At 39.2% G+C, this 19,918-nt stretch overlaps 1 protein-coding gene across 7 annotated transcripts in view; it reads left to right on the top strand.

Annotated features, from left to right (window-relative positions):
• Nucleotides 1-19,918, top strand: part of PEX5L (peroxisomal biogenesis factor 5 like) — an 817,344-nt gene that overhangs the window by 512,863 nt on the left and 284,563 nt on the right. For 4 of the 7 annotated variants that reach the window (XR_014077138.1, XR_014077136.1, XR_014077141.1 and 1 more), the window contains 2 exons: nucleotides 3,812-3,946; nucleotides 7,155-8,003. The exons of 1 other annotated variant lie outside the window; for it this stretch is intronic. The gene's annotated coding sequence lies outside the window, so the exon portion shown is untranslated. Of the gene's footprint in view, nucleotides 1-3,811; nucleotides 3,947-7,154; nucleotides 8,004-19,918 lie in introns of those variants that run through there. 2 more of the 7 variants (XR_014077139.1, XR_014077137.1) reach the window with 1 other exon arrangement.

Here is a 19,918-nt window from a genome sequence, read left to right as displayed (position 1 = left end):
AGCATCACTACAAACAAAGCTAGTGGAGGTGATGGAATTCCAGTTGAGCTATTTCAAATCCTGAAAGATGATACTGTGAAAGTGCTGCACTCAATATGTCAGCAAAATTGGAAAACTCAGCAGTGGCCACAGGACTGGAAAAGGTCAGTTTTCGTTCCAATCCCAAAGAAAGGCAATGCCAAAGAATGCTCAAACTACCAAACAAGTGTACTCATCTCATATGCTAGTAAAGTAATGCTCAAATTCTCGAAGCCAGGCTTCAGCAATACGTGAACCGTGAACTTCCAGATGTTCAAGCTGATTTTAGAAAAGGCAGAGGAACCAGAGATCAAATTGCCAATATCTGCTGGATCATCAAAAAAGCAAGAGAGTTCCAGAAAAACATCTATTTCTGCTTTATTGACTATGCCAAAGCCTTTGACTGTGTGGATCATGACAAACTGTGGAAAATTCTGAAAGAGATGGGAATACCAGACCATCTGACCTGTCTCTTGAGAAACCTGTATGCAGGTCAGGAAGCAACAGTTAGAACTGGACATGGAACAACAGACTGGTTCCAAATAGGAAAATGAGTACGTCAAGGCTGTATATTGTCACCCTGCTTCTTTAACTTATATGCAGAGTACATCATGAGAAACACTGGGCTGGAAGAAGCACAAGCTGGAACCAAGATTGCCGGGAGAAATACCAATAACCTCAGATATGCAGATGATACCACCCTTATGGCAGAAAGTGAAGAAGAACTAAAGAGCCTCTTGATGAGAGTGAAAAAGTTGGCTTAAAGCTCAACGTTCAGAAAACTAAGATCATGGCATCTGGTCCCATCACTTCATGGCAAATAGATGGGGAAACAGTGGAAACAGTGTCAGACTTTATTTTTTGGGGCTCCAAAATCACTGCAGATGGTGATTGCAGCCATGAAATTAAAAGACGCTTACTCCTTGGAAGGAAGGTTATGGCCAACCTAGATAGCATATTTAAAAGCAGAGACATTACTTTGCCAACAAAAGTCCATCTAGTCAAGGCTATGGTTTTTCCAGTGATCATGTATGGATGTGAGAGCTGGACGGTGAAGAAAGCTGAGCGCCGCAGAATTAATGCTTTTGAACTGTGGTGTTGGAGAAGACTCTTGAGGGTCCCTTCGACTGCAAGGAGATCCAATCAATCCATCCTAAAGGAGATCAATCCTGGATGTTCATTGGAAGGTCTGATGTTGAAGCTGAAACTCCAATACTTTGGCCACCTCATGCGAAGAGTTGACTCATTGGAAAAGACCCTAATACTGGGTAGGATGGGGGGCGGGAGGAGAATGGGACGACAGAGGATGAGATGGTTGGATGGCATCACCAACTTGATGGACATGGGTTTGGGTAGACTCCAGGAGTTGGTGATGGACAGAGAGGCCTTGCGTGCTGCAATTCATGGGGTCGCAAAGAGTCGGACACGACTGAGCGACTGAACTGAACTGAACTGAACTGAATACTATTAAATATTTTATGAAAACTCAATTATATGAAGACATTGCTGAGGGTAAATACTGTTTTCACTGTAGTGAAAGGGTAAGGCAATAATGGGCCCATCACCCCAAAAGTGCCTTGGTGCTAGAAACATAAAGTGACAGAAGATTGGCATGCTGCTGCTGCTACTGCTGCTAAGTTGCTTCAGTCGTGTCTGACTCTATGCGACCCCATAGATGGAAGCCCACCAGGCTCCTCTGTCCTTGGGATTCTCCAGGCAAGAATACTGGAGTGGGTTGCCATTTCCTTCTCCCAAAATTGGCATAGTAACAACAATAATCCCAGGAGATGTTAGCATACTAGAAATTTCAAATGGTCTCAGAAAAATTTTTTCAAATTTAAAATACTTAATTGTTTTTATTATAAAACAATTTTATAATTTTCTCTCTAAATATCAAGTAGTAAAGAAAGTGGCCCAAGAGAGTTCCCCTTCATCTCCACACACTCTCCTCCCTGCAAAACACATACACACACATACCCCTCCTGTATTTCCAATCCCTAGCAGTATCCACTGTTAAGTTTTAACATACCCTGGATTTCTATGTGCAAACAGATATTTTGAGTTAATGTGTTCATATTTTATATAGTGTTCTATAGTATGCTTTTTAAATCATTAATATGTCCTAACCATTTTTCCACTTAAACACATAATAAAAATCATCTTGTCTTTTGTAATGATTACATAAAAATTCATTTCCCAAAGTCCACTTTAAACAAGATCCTGCTAACTTTAGATGGTTTCCAAAAGTTTTCTATTTCAGAGTGCTGCAATGAACATCCTTGAATTTTTATCATGATAAACTTTAATGATATACTCCTGTGGTAAATTTCTTGCAGTGAAATTTTTGGCCAACAAATTTACACATTTTGTAATGTAACACACTTTTCTAGGTTGCCTTCTAGAAGATTAAAACATTGCTCACTCCCACTAAGAACCTATAAACGTTCTTAGGTAGATTTTTGTGCTCCTGGTAGCTGCTTCATGGGAAGAAAAATTTGTTTCTGCCATTTAATGACTATTGAGAAATGATGACTTCTCCATAAACCAAAGAGTCAGTAGATAAGAAACCGTGGGACTCAAAGACTTGTTTAAAACTCTAATAGTGGCTGAGTAGCTTTCTTCAAATCTGCTGCCATATAAGACATTTTACTGTTTGAAAAGTGTGTATCCCCATGTCTTCACTGAAAGCTGTCCAAGTGCCCTTGCAGCTACTTGCTGGGATGTATTTGAGTTACTTTCTTTTTTCTTTCCATCCAGAAGGCACTTAGAGTACAGTATAATAGTGAAGCACTAGGCAGGAAGTTATGGTACATGGCTATGCCACCACGCAACAGGTGAAAAACAGAGTAGGGAAATTGATCTGTCAGGGCAAATCACTGGTCAGGCTAGACGTGGCTATTTAAAGTGAGTCAAGCATAACAGTTGAAGTCATTTGTCGTGGTTAGATAGGATATGAGGCAAAAATATAGGTTTGTATCAGCAGAAGTCACAATTGACTGAGAAAATGAGAAAAACACACTTCAAAGCAAGCAGAACAAGAGGTCAAGTAGAGAAAGTGCTTCACAGAGGAGTCCAGACTCTGAATACTGCCCTATGTAAATATAACTTAAACATAGTTGAAGGTCCTCAGGACTGTAGTCTGTTCATTGGAGTTGTAACACAGGCATGAAATGCAAATATACATTCATATATGTGTGTACATTATATATAACATGTGTATATATGCATGTATGTATTTGTGTGTTTGTATATGTGTATGTATTTATATGGATATAGCAATAATCAGTCAGTATTTCTTTTGTAGAACCAGTATTTCGGTTAAGGGGACTAAGGATCTTGAACACCAATTTTAATGTGTTTTGGGGGGAATTTAGGGCTTCCCCACATACGAGCAATTCTCAAACACCAGCTGGGTATCCTACCATATAACTCAGTTTTGACACTATCTACCTGAAGTAAGCATCAGGTTCAAAAGGTTCAGGACTCAGTCTCACAAGACTGCCCTTTACTTCAAATGCCAATTGCAAGTCCAGGTTATCACCTGAGCTTCTGACTGACCTGCCATAGATTCCAGGGCCACCTTCCTTGGGTTCAATTAATTTGCTTGTGCAGCTCACAGAACTCAGTGAAGCATTTTACTTACTAGTAGGTTGGTACAAAAGTAATTGTGGTTTTGGACTATGAATTTTAAATCATTTTAACTGGGCTCAAATACATCTTTATTAATCAAAATAGGAACCATTACAATCAACACATTTTTGCCAATGAGAAATAAGTTTGTTTATTCCTGTAGCATAAAAATCCATGCTCCAGGATTTGATGAACTCTTGGAAAGCTTTTTCTGCCTCCTGGTGGTTGTGGAAGCGTTTTCCCTGCAAAAAGTTGTCAAGATGTTTGAAGAACTGGTGGTCACTTGCCAAGAGATCAGGTAAGTATGGTGGATGAGGCAAAACTTCATAGCCCAATTCATTCAACTTTTGAAGCATTACCTGTGCGATGTGTGGTCAGGCATTGTCAAGGAGAAGAATTGGGCCCTTTCTGTTGACTGATGCCAGCTGCAGGTGTTGCAGATTTTGGTGTGTCTCATCAGTTTACTGAGCATACTTCTCAGATGTAATGATTTTGTCAGGATGCAGAAAGCTGTAGCAGATCAGATGGGCAGCAGATCACCAAATAAAAAGGTGACCAAGATCTTTTTTGGTGCAAGTTTGGCTTTGGGAAGTGCTTTGGAGCTTCTTCTTGGTCCAGCCACTGAACTGGTCATCGCCAGTTGTCATATAAAATCCACTTTTTGTCACACATCGTAGTCTGATCAAGAAACAGTTCATTGTTACATAGAATAAGAGAAGACAACACTTCAAAACAACCTTTTTTTTTTTCAGTCAGCTCATGAGGCACCCACTTGTCAAGCTTTGTTGCCTTTCCAATTTGCTTCAAATGATGAATGACCATAGAATGGTCAACATTGAGTTCTGCAGTAACTTGTGTAGTTGTAAGAGGATAAACTTGAATGATCCTCTCAAATGGTCATTGTCAATTTCAAATAGGCAGCCACTATGTTCCTCATCTTCAAGGCTCTTGTCTCTTTTACAAAACTGCTTGAACCACCACTGCACTGTATGTTTATTAGCAGTTCCTGGGCCAAATGTGTTGTTGATGTTGTGAGTTGTCTTCATTGATTTATGACCCATTTGAACTCAAAAAAGTTGCTCGAATTTGCTTTTTGTCTAACACTATTTCTATAGACTAAAATAAATATAAAATAACAGCAAGTAATAAGTTACTAGCAAAAAAACATAAAGTAAAAAATGCACATTAAAATGATGTATAACATAACCACATTTGTTTAAGCATGTATTCCAGTATCAAATGGCAAATTTCAACAGTACAAAACCACAATTCCTTTGGCACCAATCTAATAGAACACTGGTTTATTATAAAAAGATATGACTCAGGAATGGCCAGGTGGAAAAGATGTGTAGGGCAAGGTATGGAGAAGGGGCGCAGCGCTTCCCTGCCCTCTCCAAGGCCACTCCTCCTGAATCTCCACTGGTTCACCAACCCAGAAGCTCTCTGAACTTTGTCCTTTAATATTTTTATGGAGATTTCATTATGTAGACATGGTTGATTAAGTCATTGGCAATTGTCACCTGAACCGAAACATCAGTCCGTCCCCTCTCCCCAGAAGTTGAAGGTGAGGGAAGACTCAAAGTTCTAATTTTCTAATCACCTGGTTGACTCTACTGGTAACCAGCCCCTATACTGAGGTGCAATCAAAAGTCACCTCATTAACATAATAAAAGGCACCTGTGTCACTTTCCTCACTGGAAATCTAGTGGTTTTAGGAGCTCTGAACTAGAAACTGGGACTACAGTCAAATCAACTATTTCAAATAGAATGATGAAAGGCATATTTGATAATGACTTTTGAGTAAAGGCCTGAAGGAAGTGAGAAGATGACCACTATAGATAACAGGAGGAAGAACCTTCTATTTACAAATTTCCAAAGTTGAAGAATCCTTGGGGTGGAACAGGAAGAGTAGGGAGGCTAGTGTGCCTGAAGCCAACAACTAAAACAATGGGAAAGCTATGGAAAGAACAGATTTAGAGGGAAGTGGGAAACAAGACTTTGACCTGGGGGACTATTAGCTTTGAAATGTTTATTAGGCATTTAAGTGGAAATGTCAAATAAGCAGTTGGAAATCCGAGTCTGGAGTTCAGGGGCAAGAATGGGGCTGGAGACAAAAGTGTTGAATTGTACTTATAAAGAAGTCCTGGGACTGAATGAGATCATCCAAAGAATGAATTGAGATAAAGACTGGGCCCAAGGACCAAGCCCTAATGCACTCCTGAGAAGGAACCAGCCATGAGAGGAAGAAGAAGCAGTGAGGTCAAAAGACAACGAAAGAAAGTGATGTCCTAGGAAGTACCAGATGCTGCCAGCAGGTCAAATAAGATGGTGACTGAGAATTGACAACTAGGTCATTATTTACCTGAACAAAGCAGTTTTGGTGATGCAGGATAGTCAAAAGGCCAAAGGGATTGCATTCCTAAGAAATTAGAAAAGGAGAAGCAAAAACATCTAAATAGTCAAATCTCTTAAAGAGTTTAGATGATGTAAAGGAACAAAGAAAAGATTGATAGCTGGGAGGGAGAGAGGAGTCAGGAATAGGTGGCTTTAAGTGAGAGATATCCGTGTTTTAGGCTAATGGAAATAAGCAGTAAAGTGGGGACAGTTTATAATGTAAGCTGCTGCTGCTAAGTCGCTTCAGTCGTGTCTGACTCTGTGCGACCCCATAGACGGCAGCCCACCAGGCTCCACCGTCTCTGGGATTCTCCAGGCAAGAACACTGGAGTGGGTTGCCATTTCCTTCTCCAGTGCATGAAAGTGAAAAGTGAAAGTGAAGTCGCTCAGTCGTGTCTGACTCTTGGCGACCCCATGGACTGCAGCCTATCAGGCTCCTCCGCCCATGGGATTTTCCGGGCAAGAGTACTGGAGTATACTGTTATAATGTAAGAGAGAAATGGAAAATCACAAGCATGAAGTTCTTGAGGAGAGAAGAGAGAATGGGATCCCGTTCACAAGGGAAAGAGTTGGCCTCAGGAGCAGAGCTTTTGTCTTTTGAAACAGAAGGAAAGTAAAGCATTCAGGCACAGATGCAGGTAAATTAATAGATGAGGTGGTAGGAGAGTGTGGAAATTATCTTCTAAGTTTTTCCTATTTACCCAGTGACATGAGAAACTGAAGTAGTCAAGTGAGAGTGAGTTGAGGGAAAGAGGCATTGAGGATCAGAAACATGAGACAGTAGATTGACTAAGAAAATGAGGAAGGGTTGTTGGGGAACACAAAGACCTACATGTGATTTTTGGTCCTGAATTTTAAGATGAGACCAGCATTTTGTAGCTGGTATCAAAATAGCAGATGATTGGATTTAATCAGAATTAGGTTTTTGACAGGTGATTGCAAAGGGAACTAGGAGTAAAGGAGTTGACGTAAACTTTATAATTATACTCATGGTAGTCAAAATGTATTAGTTACCTATGATGTGTAAGACAGCATGCCCAGTGCCCTATGGAATTTATTTACAATCTTTGGAACATATCTTAATAACAGGTATTGTTATTCTCATTTTACAGGTGATGAAACTAAGGCCTAATAATATTCAGTGATTTACAAAAGCTGCAAATGTCTGGTGTGCATCTGACCTGGAATTCAATGACATCTTGCATATCTTAAATTGATAATAATGACTTCAGTAGAGTCATTTGAATTTCCCATCCCTGGCTCATTGGAAAGGTAACAGGGATAAAAGAAAGTATGACTGCTAAAGTCTGTTTTGGAAAACACCCTCACACATACCCCCAACCAACCAATATTAAGGTCACCTTGACATACTAATGCAAATACTTGGAAAACTTTTTTGTTTCCAAAGACTTTTGAGAGAATAGCAGATGATTGGCGAAGAGGGGGACAGGGAGGCAGTCAGATAAAGGAGAGAGAGAGAAAATTCTTTGAATTGAGCTAAGACCAAAGAATTGATGCTAAGAGCTTTGAAACTTTTTGAGATGTAGTTCAATTTCAAAATTTCTGTACTTCTTTCTGGTATTCATGAGAGGGGCTTGGCCTCATCTTTTGCACTCAGAACTCTCTCATTTGAAAAATAAAGGGCCTTTGGAAGGCAACTGAAAGAGCAAGGTCCTGATCTCAAATGGACACTGAGGAGTAACATTACTCTGCGTAATAAATAAAAGGCCCTCTTCACTGAGAATCACTTTTGGAATCCAGAAATTTCCGAGTTCTTGAGTCCAGGGACTCAAGAACTGAGAGTACTTGCTCAAAGTCAATCCTAAATGAGAAAGAAGAGCCACTCTAATATGGCAGTAGCCAAGGAAAATGGGAGAATGACCAGTTAGAAATGGCAGTATCTACCCCCAAGTTGTATTTTCTGCCTTCTACATTAAAAACTCTGTTCTGTTTAACTTCAAGCTTTCTGTAAAATTTTATTTAAAATCATAGGCTGGTCTTAACAAGCTTGGGGAATTTCAGTTGGGTCCTGTGTTCACACATGGGACTAAGTTGTGTGATTTGCTAGAAGAATAGTTATGAGAAAGCAAGAAACCCAAAGAAGCAATCCAGGTGAACAGGGTACCTATGAGTATGCCCTGGGAAGTCTTAAAAAGAGGAAGTAAGGATAAATATAAATTCCTGAGAATCAAGTGCTACAAAGAACCTCCATTGCTCTTACCCAAGGCTGGAGAACCTGAGGACAGCTGAGTCACAGAAACTGAGTTACAGAAACACAGTTTTAACAATATTTGTAAATATTCTTGTTCCTTCTTTATGAATAATATAAATGCAATTTGTACTCATATTCAGTTCAGTTCAGTCGCTCAGTCGTGTCTGACTCTTTGCGACCCCATGAATTGCAGCACGCCAGGCCTCTCTGTCCATCACCAACTCCCGGAGTCTACCCAAACCCGTGTCCATCGAGTCGGTTATGCCATCCAACCATCTCATCCTCTGTCGTCCCCTTCTCCTCCCGCCCCCAATCCTACCTTGCATTAGGGTCTTTTCCAATGAGTCAACTCTTCGCATGAGGTGGCCAAAGTATTGGAGTTTCAGCTTCAACATCAGACCTTCCAATGAACACCCAGGATTGATCTCTTTTAGGATGGATTGATTGGATCTCCTTGCAGTCCAAGAAACTCTCAAGAGTCTTCTCCAACACCACAGTTCAAAAGCATTAATTCTTCGGCGCTCAGCTTTCTTCACCGTCCAGCTCTCACATCCATACATGACCACTGGAAAAACCATAGCCTTGACTAGACGTACTTTTGTTGGCAAAGTAATGTCTCTGCTTTTAAATATGCTATCTAGGTTGGCCATAACCTTCCTTCTAAGGAGTAAGCGTCTTTTAATTTCATGGCTGCAATCACCACCTGCAGTGATTTTGGAGCCCCAAAAAATAAAGTCTGACACTGTTTCCACTGTTTCCCCATCTATTTGCCATGAAGTGATGGGACCAGATGCCATGATCTTAGTTTTCTGAACGTTGAGCTTTAAGCCAACTTTTTCACTCTCCTCTTTCACTCTCATCAAGAGGCTCTTTAGTTCTTCTTCACTTTCAGCCATAAGGGTGGTGTCATCTGCATATCTGAGGTTATTGATATTTATCCCGGCAATCTTGATTCCAGCTTGTGTTTTTCCAGCCCAGCGTTTCTCATGATGTACTCCGCATATAAGTTAAATAAGCAGGGTGACGATATACAGCCTTGACGTACTCCTTTTCCTATTTGGAACCAGTCTGTTGTTCCATGTCCAGTTCTAACTGTTGCTTCCTGACCTGCATACAGGTTTCTCAAGAGACAGGTCAGATGGTCTGGTATTCCCATCTCTTTCAGAATTTTCCACAGTTTGTCATGATCCACACAGTCAAAGGCTTTGGCATAGTCAATAAAGCAGAAATAGATGTTTTTCTGGAACTCTCTTGCTTTTTCGATGATCCAGCGGATATTGGCAATTTGATCTCTGGTTCCTCTGCCTTTTCTAAAACCAGCTTGAACATCTGAAGTTCACGGTTCACGTATTGCTGAAGCCTGGCTTGGAGAATTTTGAGCATTACTTTACTAGCATGTGAGATGAGTGCAATTGTGCGGTAGTTTGAGCATTCTTTGGCATTGCCTTTCTTTGGGATTGGAACGAAAACTGACCTCTTCCAGTCCTGTGGCCACTGCTGAGTTTTCCAAATTTGCTGGGATATCGAGTGCAGCACTTTCACAGCATCACCTTTGAGGACTTGAAATAGCTCAACTGGAATTCCATCACCTCCACTAGCTTTGTTCATAGTGATGCTTTCTAAGGCCCACTTGACTTCACATTCCAGGATGTCTGGCTCTAGGTGAGTGATCACACCATCGTGATTATTTGGGTCGTGAAGATCTTTTTTGTACAGTTCTTCTGTGTATTCTTGCCACCTCTTCTTAATATCTTCTGCTTCTGTTAGGTCCATACCACTTCTGTCCTTTATCGAGCCTATCTTTGCATGAAATGTTCCTTTGGTATCTCTAATTTTCTTGAAGAGATCTCTAGTCTGTCCCAATCTGTTGTTTTCCTTTATTTCTTTGCACTGATCACTGAGGAAGGCTTTCTTATCTCTCCTTGCTATTCTTTGGAACTCTGCATTCAGATGGGAATATCTTTCCTTTTCTCCTTTGCTTTTCGCTTCTCTTCTCTTCCCAGCTATCTGTAAGGCCTCCTCAGACAGCCATTTTGCTTTTTTGCATTTCTTTCCATTAGATGCCTAGAATTTGTGATTCTAGTTGCTGGCTTACGATACCACTCAAGAGACACAAAGTGACATGAATTCTTAAGAGGCAAAATAAAAAAAAAGAGGATCTGGTAAAGTAATTAATCATAAACTCTTTTCTCAGAACCCATGTCATAAAGGTGGGTTTTTAACCATAATAAATTTATGCAAAAACACATTCTTCCCACACCCTTATGCAAATGTGATTCAGCTTCATTGATGTTACTGAAGTAAAGTCTTGAGACATCCTCCTTTATCTCTCTTTCTTCTTTTCCTTTCCTGGAAAAACTTAATGGCAAAACCTTATTTTACAAAAATCAGAAAACCTGGAAATATAGTGTAAAACAACATAAACTCATAGTATCACAGAGAAGATACTACTAATATTTCAGGGCCATTTAATTCCAGTTTAAAAAATCAAAAATACTCTCAAGAATCTCTCATTACCTTCATTATCTCAATGTAATCTGCTTCTCAAAAAATGTGAATATTCAATTAACAGGAGTCATAGTTCAGTACTCTAGATACAAAAAGTTCTCAGCCCATCAAAACCTTCCAGATAGTTTCCTCAAAAGTCATTAAAATACTCATATATGAACGTAACAATTCACCAAGAATTACTGCATAATATAAAACATATAAAACACCAATCACATAATTACTAAACTCTTAATGAACTCATTAATAGGTATGTTTATATGCAGTACACATGGAGACTTGTACATTAGCAAATACAAATTATGTCTTCCCTCTATACTATAGGAAATATGTATTATAACATAAATGATTAAATAATGAGTTAGATAAAAATAAGAGCTCAGTTGGACCTGGGCTGGTAGAACACTTAGTTGCCTCACAGAAGTGATCTCTGGTAGTGTTGAATGTCTAGATCATCAGGGAGAGAGGGAGTGGGAGGATAGTAGTGACAATGCATGGCTTGTTTACAACACTTCTGTAGGTAACAGGTGCAGTGAGTCTGCAACGATGTGTACACCTTCTTGCCAAGACTCAGGGGCAACTGAAAAGTCTTCCCTAAACAGTATTGCAAATCCTTTATAGTTTTGTTTTTAATTTAGATAATGAATTTGGATAGTATGAATTTAGTGATAGTGATAGTGAATTTGGTTAGTCAATTCAGGGTAATTTTTTTTACAAGTTATTACAATGAATGTTCCTACAGTGAGTGTTGCTCACTGTAGCAAGGGATTATACATATATATATAATGTGTGTGTGCACACACACTATGTTAATATTAAGACAGAGACCACTTTTTCATTAATATTTTACTCACACCTTTTTCATGCTTTAGATTCCAAATCATTATTTTTAAAGATGTATGGTGTTCCATCATATCCAAATTAATAAATTATCATTTTCTTATTGTTGGCCATTTATTTTAATTATTCATTATAACAAGCAGTGCTCCATATATAAATCTTCATGTAAATGTGTGATGATTTTTAAATTCTTGAAAGTGAAAATACTAATTCACCAGGCATAAACATTTTGAAGTTCTTAATCCATATTGCAAAACTATCCTCTGGAAAAGTTGTACTAATGACAATACCCCCTGTAGTGTAAGAAAATATTCATTTAAAATGTCTCTCAGTGCTGAACATTTTATTTTAAAAAAGCTGCCAGCCTAAGTGCAATGATGCACCTACGTTCAAATAACCATTTCTTTCATTGCTACTTTTGCTAACTTTTTATCATTTATATTTACTGATCATTTATACTTCTTTATTTTATGAATTTTTTCATTCAGGCTTTGCTGATGTTCCTATTGGATTGTTTACTTTAAAAACTATATCCATAAAAATATTTGTATATTAAGTATAATTGCTCATTGTCAGTCTTTTATGTTGTGAATAATTTTTCTTCTCAGAGCCCGAGAGGTTCCAAAGCTTGGGCTGTATTCCCATTTACCGAACTGAATCAAACCCCTTAGGAGGACTTGCAGGTATAAATGAGCCTTATCAGCTCATTCCAGCAGAGAATCTATCACATTTCTTACCTACCTGACTACACCTCAAAAGCTTTTCTTTTTCACATTGAGTGGAAGAAGCACAGCTTCAACACCAATCTTCAACACTGCCCTCCCCTGCATTATATATTCTGGTTTTCAGGAAGGTTCAACTGGCTGGTCAGGTAGTTTTTACACTTTTTTCCTTGAAGAGCTCAAGCCCTGGGATTACAGTGCTTTTGAGCTGGGCATGGAGGTTAGCCAGGACTGAGGCCTTGATCAAGTTAGTCCCTTAACTTGTCTAGGCCTCAGATTCTTCACTGTAAAATTAATTACATAATCCAGGCAATTTTCAGCATATTTTTCAGCTCTACCCTTCTGTGGATCTTAATTTAGTTAATACTGCATATGTCTAAAAATAACTCTTCATTAGCGGCTTAACAAGATTCAATTTGTTTTGAATGCCCAATTCCTTATTTTGACTAATAGATAAAACCCACAATTTCTTTTCCCTCATTAGCATTGACATTTATTTTTGCATATTTACTCACTAAAAACTGATGCATCACGTCAGAGAACTCAAGGCACATTACTAATGGAAAGAGGGAAGTTTATTCATTCAACAAGTGTTGAATAAGCACTCGTGGTGTGCCAGGCACTGTGCTCAGGCCTGAGAACACAGTGATTTGTAAGCACAGTGTCTGCTGTGAGGACTCACAGTCTAGTGAGGAGGCAGATGCATAAATCAAGGCATGCAGGAGTAAGGGAAAACTTCATAGTGAGGCTGACACTTGAGCAATGGCCTGAAACAAATGTGTGGCTTCCCCAGCACGTGAAGGAGAAAAAGAGAGAGAGAGAGCCGCAAATGAAGGGAACAGCATGGGTCAAGACACGGAGGTGCGATCCAGTGCAGCATATTCCAGGGACATCCAGAAGCTGGATAATCCTGGATTGTGTTAGGATCTTGTGAGAGAAGAAGCTTAAAAGGAAAAAATAGCAAAGACATTTACTTGTCTTGAAAATAATGTGGATTTCATCTTCCAGTTAGTGTAAAAAGTTGAAGGATATTTTATTTAATTTACATTTATTTTTGAATGTTGACTCTCTATTTCATATAGAGAAATTATTAGAATAAAGAGAAAAGGGAGGGTGAAATTTAGGAGACTCTTATAAGTTAGTCCAAAAAGAAATAGTAGGAGTATAAACTCAGACACTATGGATGTATATTACAAATTGTTGTTCAATAGCTAAGTCATGTCTGACTCTTTGCAACCCCATGGACTGCAGCACACCAGGCTTTCCTATCCTTCACCATCTCCCATAGCTTACTCAAACTCATGTCAACTGAGTTGATGATGACATCCAACCATCTCATCCTCTGTCATCCCCTTCTCCTCCCTCCTTCAATCTTTCCCAGCATCAGGGTCTTTTCTAATGAGTCAGTTTTTAGCATCAGGTGGCCAGAGTATTGGGGTTTCAGCTTCAGCATCAGTCCTTCCAATGAATATTCAGGACCGATTTTCTTTACGGTTAACTGGTTGGATCCCCTTGCTGTACAAGGGACTCTCAAGAGTCTTCTCCAACACCACAATTCAAAAGCATCAATTCTTCGGCGCTCAGCCTTCTTTATCGTCCAACTCTCGCATCCATACATGACTACTAGAAAAACCATGGCTTTGACTAGATGGACCTTTGTCGGCAAAGTAACGTCTCTGCTTTTTAATATGCTGTCTAGGTTGGTCATAGCTTTTCTTCCAAGGAGCAAGTGTCTTTTAGTTTCATGGCTGAAGTCACCATCTGCAGTGATTTTGGAGCCCAAGAAAATAAAGTCTGTCACTGTTTCCATTGTTTCCTCTTCTATTTGCCATGAAGTAATGGGACCAGATGCCGTGATCTTCATTTTTTGAATATTGAGTTTTAAGCCAGCCTTTTCACTCTCCCCTTTCACTTTCATCAAGAGACTCCCTCTTAGCTTTCTGCCATAAGGGTGGTGTCATCTGCATATCTGAGGTTATTGATATTTCTCATGGCAATCTTGATTCCAGCTTGGGCTTCATCCATTTCCCATGATATACTCTGCATATAAGTTAAATAAGCAGGGTGACAATCTACAGCCTTGACATACTCCGTTCCCAATTTGGAACCAGTCCATTTTTCCATGTCTGGTTCTAACTCTTGCTTCTTGACCTGCACACAGGTTTCTCAGGAGGCAGGTCAGGTGGTCTGGTATTTCCATCTCTTTAAGAATTTTCCTCAGTTTGTTGTGATCCACACAGTCAAAAACTTTAGCATAGTAAATGAAGCAGAAGTAGATATTTTTTTCTGGAATTCTTTTGCTTTTTCTATGATCCAGCTGATGCTGGCAATTTGATCTCTGGTTCCTCTGCCTTTTCTAAATCCAGCTTGAACATCTAGAAGTTCTTGGTTCATGTATTGTTTTAGCCTCACTTGGAGAATTTTGAGCATTACTTTGCTGCTGAGTAAGATGAGTGCAATTGTACTGTAGTTTGAACATTCTTTGGCATTGCCTTTCTTTGGAATTGGAATGAAAACTGACCTTTTCCAGTCCTGTGATCCTGCTGAGTTTTCCAAATTTCCTGACATATTGAGTGCAGCACTTTACGGCATCATCTTTTAGAACTTGAAATAGCTCAGCTGGAATTCCACCACCTCCACTAGCTTTGTTAGTAGTGATGCTTCCTGAGGCCCACCTGACTTTGGACTTCAGGATGTTTGGCTCCAGGTGAGTTATCACATCATCATGGTTGTCTGGGTCACTAAGATCTTTTTTGTATAGTTCTTCTGTGTATTCTTGCCACCTCTTCTTAATATTTTCTGCTTCTGTTAGGTCTGTACTGTTTCTGTTTTTTATTGTGCCCATCTTTGCTTGAAATGTTCCTTTGGTATCTCTAATTTTCTTGAAGAGATCTCTAGTTTTTCCCATTCTATTGTTTTGCTCTATTTCTTTGCATTGATCACTGAGGAAGGCTTTCTTATCTCTCCTTGCTGTTCTTTGGGACTCTGCATTCAGAGGAGTGTATCTTTCCTTAAATGTATGAACATTCATTCCAAAGGAGTAGGGAGAGTGAATACATTCCAAACAATGGAAAGAGCAGAAGTGTAACTTGTACTATCTTTGGGGAATGATATAAAAATAATTACAAAAGTTAGGGAATGTGCAGAATTGAAAAAAGACACAGGGGCCAGTTTGTGGAAGAAAATTGTATTAATAAGTATTCTTTTGGTTGCAAGTGACAGAAAATACAACTCAACTAGAAAAGAGAATGTCTTAACTAAAATACCTAAAAGTACATAGCTAGGCTAGCTTTAAGTGTGGTTTACTTAAAGGCTCAAATATTGTCCCCAGGAGCTTGCCTAGACTCTTCCTCCTCCAGTTGGAAGTGTGGGATACTGGCAGCTCTCCGCTTACATCATTAGAACACTCAGTCTAATGAAGAATCAGTCTGCTGCCACATGTCCTAGAGCAGAGTCCATTTACCCTGGTTAGTTGGCTTGAGTCATATGTGTGACCACTGGGGATTGAATGTACCAGTTAGTTCAGCCTGGGTCATATGTTTCACCTCAAAAGCCAAATAGTAAAATATTTCCCACCATACAAATGGGCCAGAGTGGGGAAGAGATGGTTTCTCAAAGGGGAAAGACTGTTCTTCCTACCACAGAAGATATGGCTCTATGTGGCAGACTGTATTCTGTGACTGTGAATAAAAAGCTTAAAGTTTTTGAACATTAGTTGGCAGTAGGAAGCCAGTATAGCATTTGGGTTTCCCCTATGGCTCAGCGGGTAAAGAATCTGCCTGCAATGCATGGGACACAGAAGACATGGGTTTGATTCCCAAGTTGGGAAGATCCCCTGGAGGAGGAAATGGCGACCCACTCCAGCATTGTTGCCTGAAAAATCCCATGGACAGAGGAGTCTGGTGTGCTACAGTCCAAAGGGTCACAAAGCGTCAGAAACAACTGAGGGACTAAGAACATGGCATTTGAACTGAGCAGTAATATGATGAAGGCTGGCCTTTGTGAAGTTAATCTGGTTGCAGTGTAGATGATAATTTGGATTGGGAGATGGATGAAGGTGATAAAACTAGCTTTGAAATTGCTAAGAGATTTAGGGAATCGGCGCTTGGATGATGATGAAAGGAGGAGTCAAAAGCAAGAGACATTTTGGTTGCAAATGTTGCCTCACCAGGACTAAGAAACTCTAGAAAGTACGTTTAATATTCAAAGCAATATTAGTTTGCTAAAAGAACGTTGTCATAAAGGGAAAAAGAAAAGTGTAAAGTGCAAATTATTTTAGTGTGATTTCTCAAAGTGGTTTAATAAGTATCCCAGCCCTGAAGTATCCACCTCATGTGTTCATTTGGAAGAACATAGCTGCCCTCTCCTAGTCATCAGAGTCTATACACTTTGCTTCAGTCATAATTCCCCCACCACCTTGGGGTCTGCCATGTGGACTTTTTAAATTCTTTCCAGATCTAAACCCCAGGTAATCCCATTCAATGTGTCAAAGAGACAAAAAGGGCAAACTTTAACAAAATGTTCCTGCCTCTGATTGAACAATAAAAACTAATTAGTCATTTTAATTTAGGTCTATGGTTATTTTGACTTTTGTTCTCTCCTACACCATCTTTGAGCAGCAGGGGTTGAATTGCACAGATTATAAAAGAATGGTTGAATCACCAAAAGACTATTATCCTTAATTTTTTTAAGTCCACAAGCCTACTGACATCACCATTATTACTCAGCTTTTTAAAAGATTTAATAAATGCTGAATTTTCAATATACATTTAATATGCCGGGGGATTCACTTACTAATAAACAAAACTTAATTTGATCAATACAAAATATATTCTACTACCACTCAACTCTTTAATTTTATTATAGTGATTAAAATTGCAGGTGATATTAGCACATTTATTGCAATAAGAAAGCTGTGCGTGCTATGATTTTATGCCAAGTCCTTTGGCCACTCAGAATGCAGTGAGATTATCTTATAAATGGAGAATGATATGTGTGGTGCTTTTCTCTTGGCACTGATGTCACTCATGTGCTATCATTGCAAAAGGCAAGAGCTAGCTTTGCACATATTTACAACCTAGGCCACAGTACTGCTCAGATGTGATGGTGCATACAAAGCACTTGGGGATCTTGTTAACATGCAGATTCTGATTCAGTTGGTCAGGGATGGGGCCCAAGAGTCTGCATTTCTAACAAGGTCCCAGGAGAATCTGATGTTGCTGGTCAACAGACCACACTTTGAGTAACAAGGGTCTTTGAATTTATAATGAGAAATATTTTCTGGACCTTGGGTTTGGTATTAAATCATGCTGATGGTAGGTTGTAAAACAACCATGCAATGGGAATGAAACACAGATCATCTTTATTTTCCTCAGAAATAACGTGTGCCTTCATAACATGAATTATACTGGGTTTAGCTGGGCAATCATGGCCCAGCCACTTCTAAGTTAAACCGCTGCTGATGACAGCATTACCACCACTGAGATGTATACCCGTATGCATGTAGGTTAGAAAAGATTCATTAGTAACTGTCCCTTCCACAGTGTTTACAGAGACATTCTTCTTTTGCTTCATATCATAGATATAATTGAGTTTGACATATATCACAAATACATCTTCAAAGTTGTTTGTCCATGATTCCAGTTATCAATATGAAAACTAGGAAGTCCTGTGAAAAGTCAAAGCATATAGATGTTTGACAGAGATTTCCATTTTTATTGGACTTCCCTGGTGGCTCAGACGGTAAAGTGTCTGCTTACAATGCGGGAGACCTGGGTTCAATCCCTGGGTCGGGAGGATCTTCTGGAGAAGGAAATGGCAACCTACTCCGGTATTCTTGCCTGGAAAATCCCATGGACAGAGGAGCCTGGTAGGCTACAGTCCATGGGGTCGCAAAAAGTCAGACACAACTAAGCGACTTCACTTTCACTTTCTTCCATTTTTATTCAGATATTTCCTGTGTCAGAGAAGCAGACACACAGCTGTTGCCACTTGCCTTTGTTCCTTAAAAAAAAAAAAAAAAAAAAACCCACACCTTTTTTAAACAGTTGCATCTCTGGTTTGTTTGTTTGTTTGCCTTCTGTCAGTTTACCTTAATGATTCCCTGGGGGGACCAGAGATTACAAAGAGATACATTTCTCACCATTACTGCAGTCATAGGATAAAGTTTGGAGAAAGAAATGGCAACCCACTCCAGTGTTCTTGCCTGGAGAATTCCATGGACAGAGGAGCCTGGCGGGCTACAGTCCATGGGGTCAAAAAGAGAAGGACACGACTAAGTGACTTCACTTTCATTTTCAGTCTGAGGATAAAGTTATGCATGTTTTCTTCTTTCAAGATCTCTTAAAGACAATTTGATTTGCAAAAAAGATTTCCACAAATATAATTATATTATGATTCAACTTTTTATGTGTGTCACAGAATTCACACCTGCTTTATCTTATTGATTTTCTACTGGTATGTCTACGCGTACGTGAAAAGCTTCTTTTTGCACCAAAACATCATAATACTTGAGCTAATACACTAGAGCTGGATCAACATTTTTGGCCTAGCCAAATGATATATCAATTACTAGATGGTTCTGTGAATCAAGAGTATCTCAAGACACTGATACTTGAATCGGTAGTCAGCCAAGTACCTTTGCTCACGATGTTTATATTTATAGGCTTTGAAGGAAATATTTGTGCCACAGAAAAAATCAAAATCCATGACAAGGTGGACTGTTTAACTAGGAGATGTGAACTCTTAGGAGAAATGGAGAAATTATGGGATCTCTGTAGAACTATTGTTTTAAGAAAAGTCTAGACAGATTTTTCTTTCTGGGATGGTAAAATGTACTCCTGTCAGGAAGCTGGACTATGAGTTCCATGGAGATAGAGACCATGTCTGTCTCATCAGTGTATTTCAGCACTTGGCACAGCGTTCCCACATACTAAGTCTTCAATAAAAATGAGTGAATGAAGAGAGGCATGCCTTCACAGATGCACTTGTATTCCTGAGATTCTGTGAATGTAGGGAGTAGCGAAATGAGTTTCTTAAGTTTTAGAAAGAGGATATATTGACTTCTGTCTTCAACTCTAGGTACTTGCCATAGAGGTTCAAATGTTTTTATGGTTGGTGGCTCTTTGACTCTGCCACTAGGTGAAAATAAGCATATAATGGATTGGAAAACCTTAACTCCAGTGTTACTTCACAGATTTGTAGTGCTTTCAAATCAAATTCTATAATTTCCCCAAGATTTCTATACTAACATGCAAACATTTTAAAATAAATAATTTTCCCAAGAGTAACATGGAAACATACATTACCATATGTAAAATAGATAGCTAAAGGGAATTTGCTGTATGACTCAGGTAACTCAAACCAGGGCTCGGTAATAACCTAGAGGGGTGGGATAGGAAGGGAAGAGGGAGGGATGTTCAAGTGGGAGAGGACATGGCTAAACCTATGGCTGATTTATGTTGATATTTGGTAGAAACCAACATAATACTGTAAAGCAATTATCCTTTAATTAAAAATAAAATTCATACTAAAAGAATAATAATTTACCCCATTTAAGTTTGTAGAGCTTAAGGTCTCAGGAAATCATCACTCA

Source organism: Giraffa tippelskirchi, chromosome 2 (assembly GCF_054371585.1).
Source record: "Giraffa tippelskirchi isolate mGirTip1 chromosome 2, T2T-mGirTip1v1.2.pri, whole genome shotgun sequence".
NCBI lineage: Eukaryota > Metazoa > Chordata > Mammalia > Artiodactyla > Giraffidae > Giraffa > Giraffa tippelskirchi.
The sequence above is the reverse complement of the archived record's forward strand: the minus strand, read 5'-3'. Positions and strand labels throughout refer to the sequence as shown.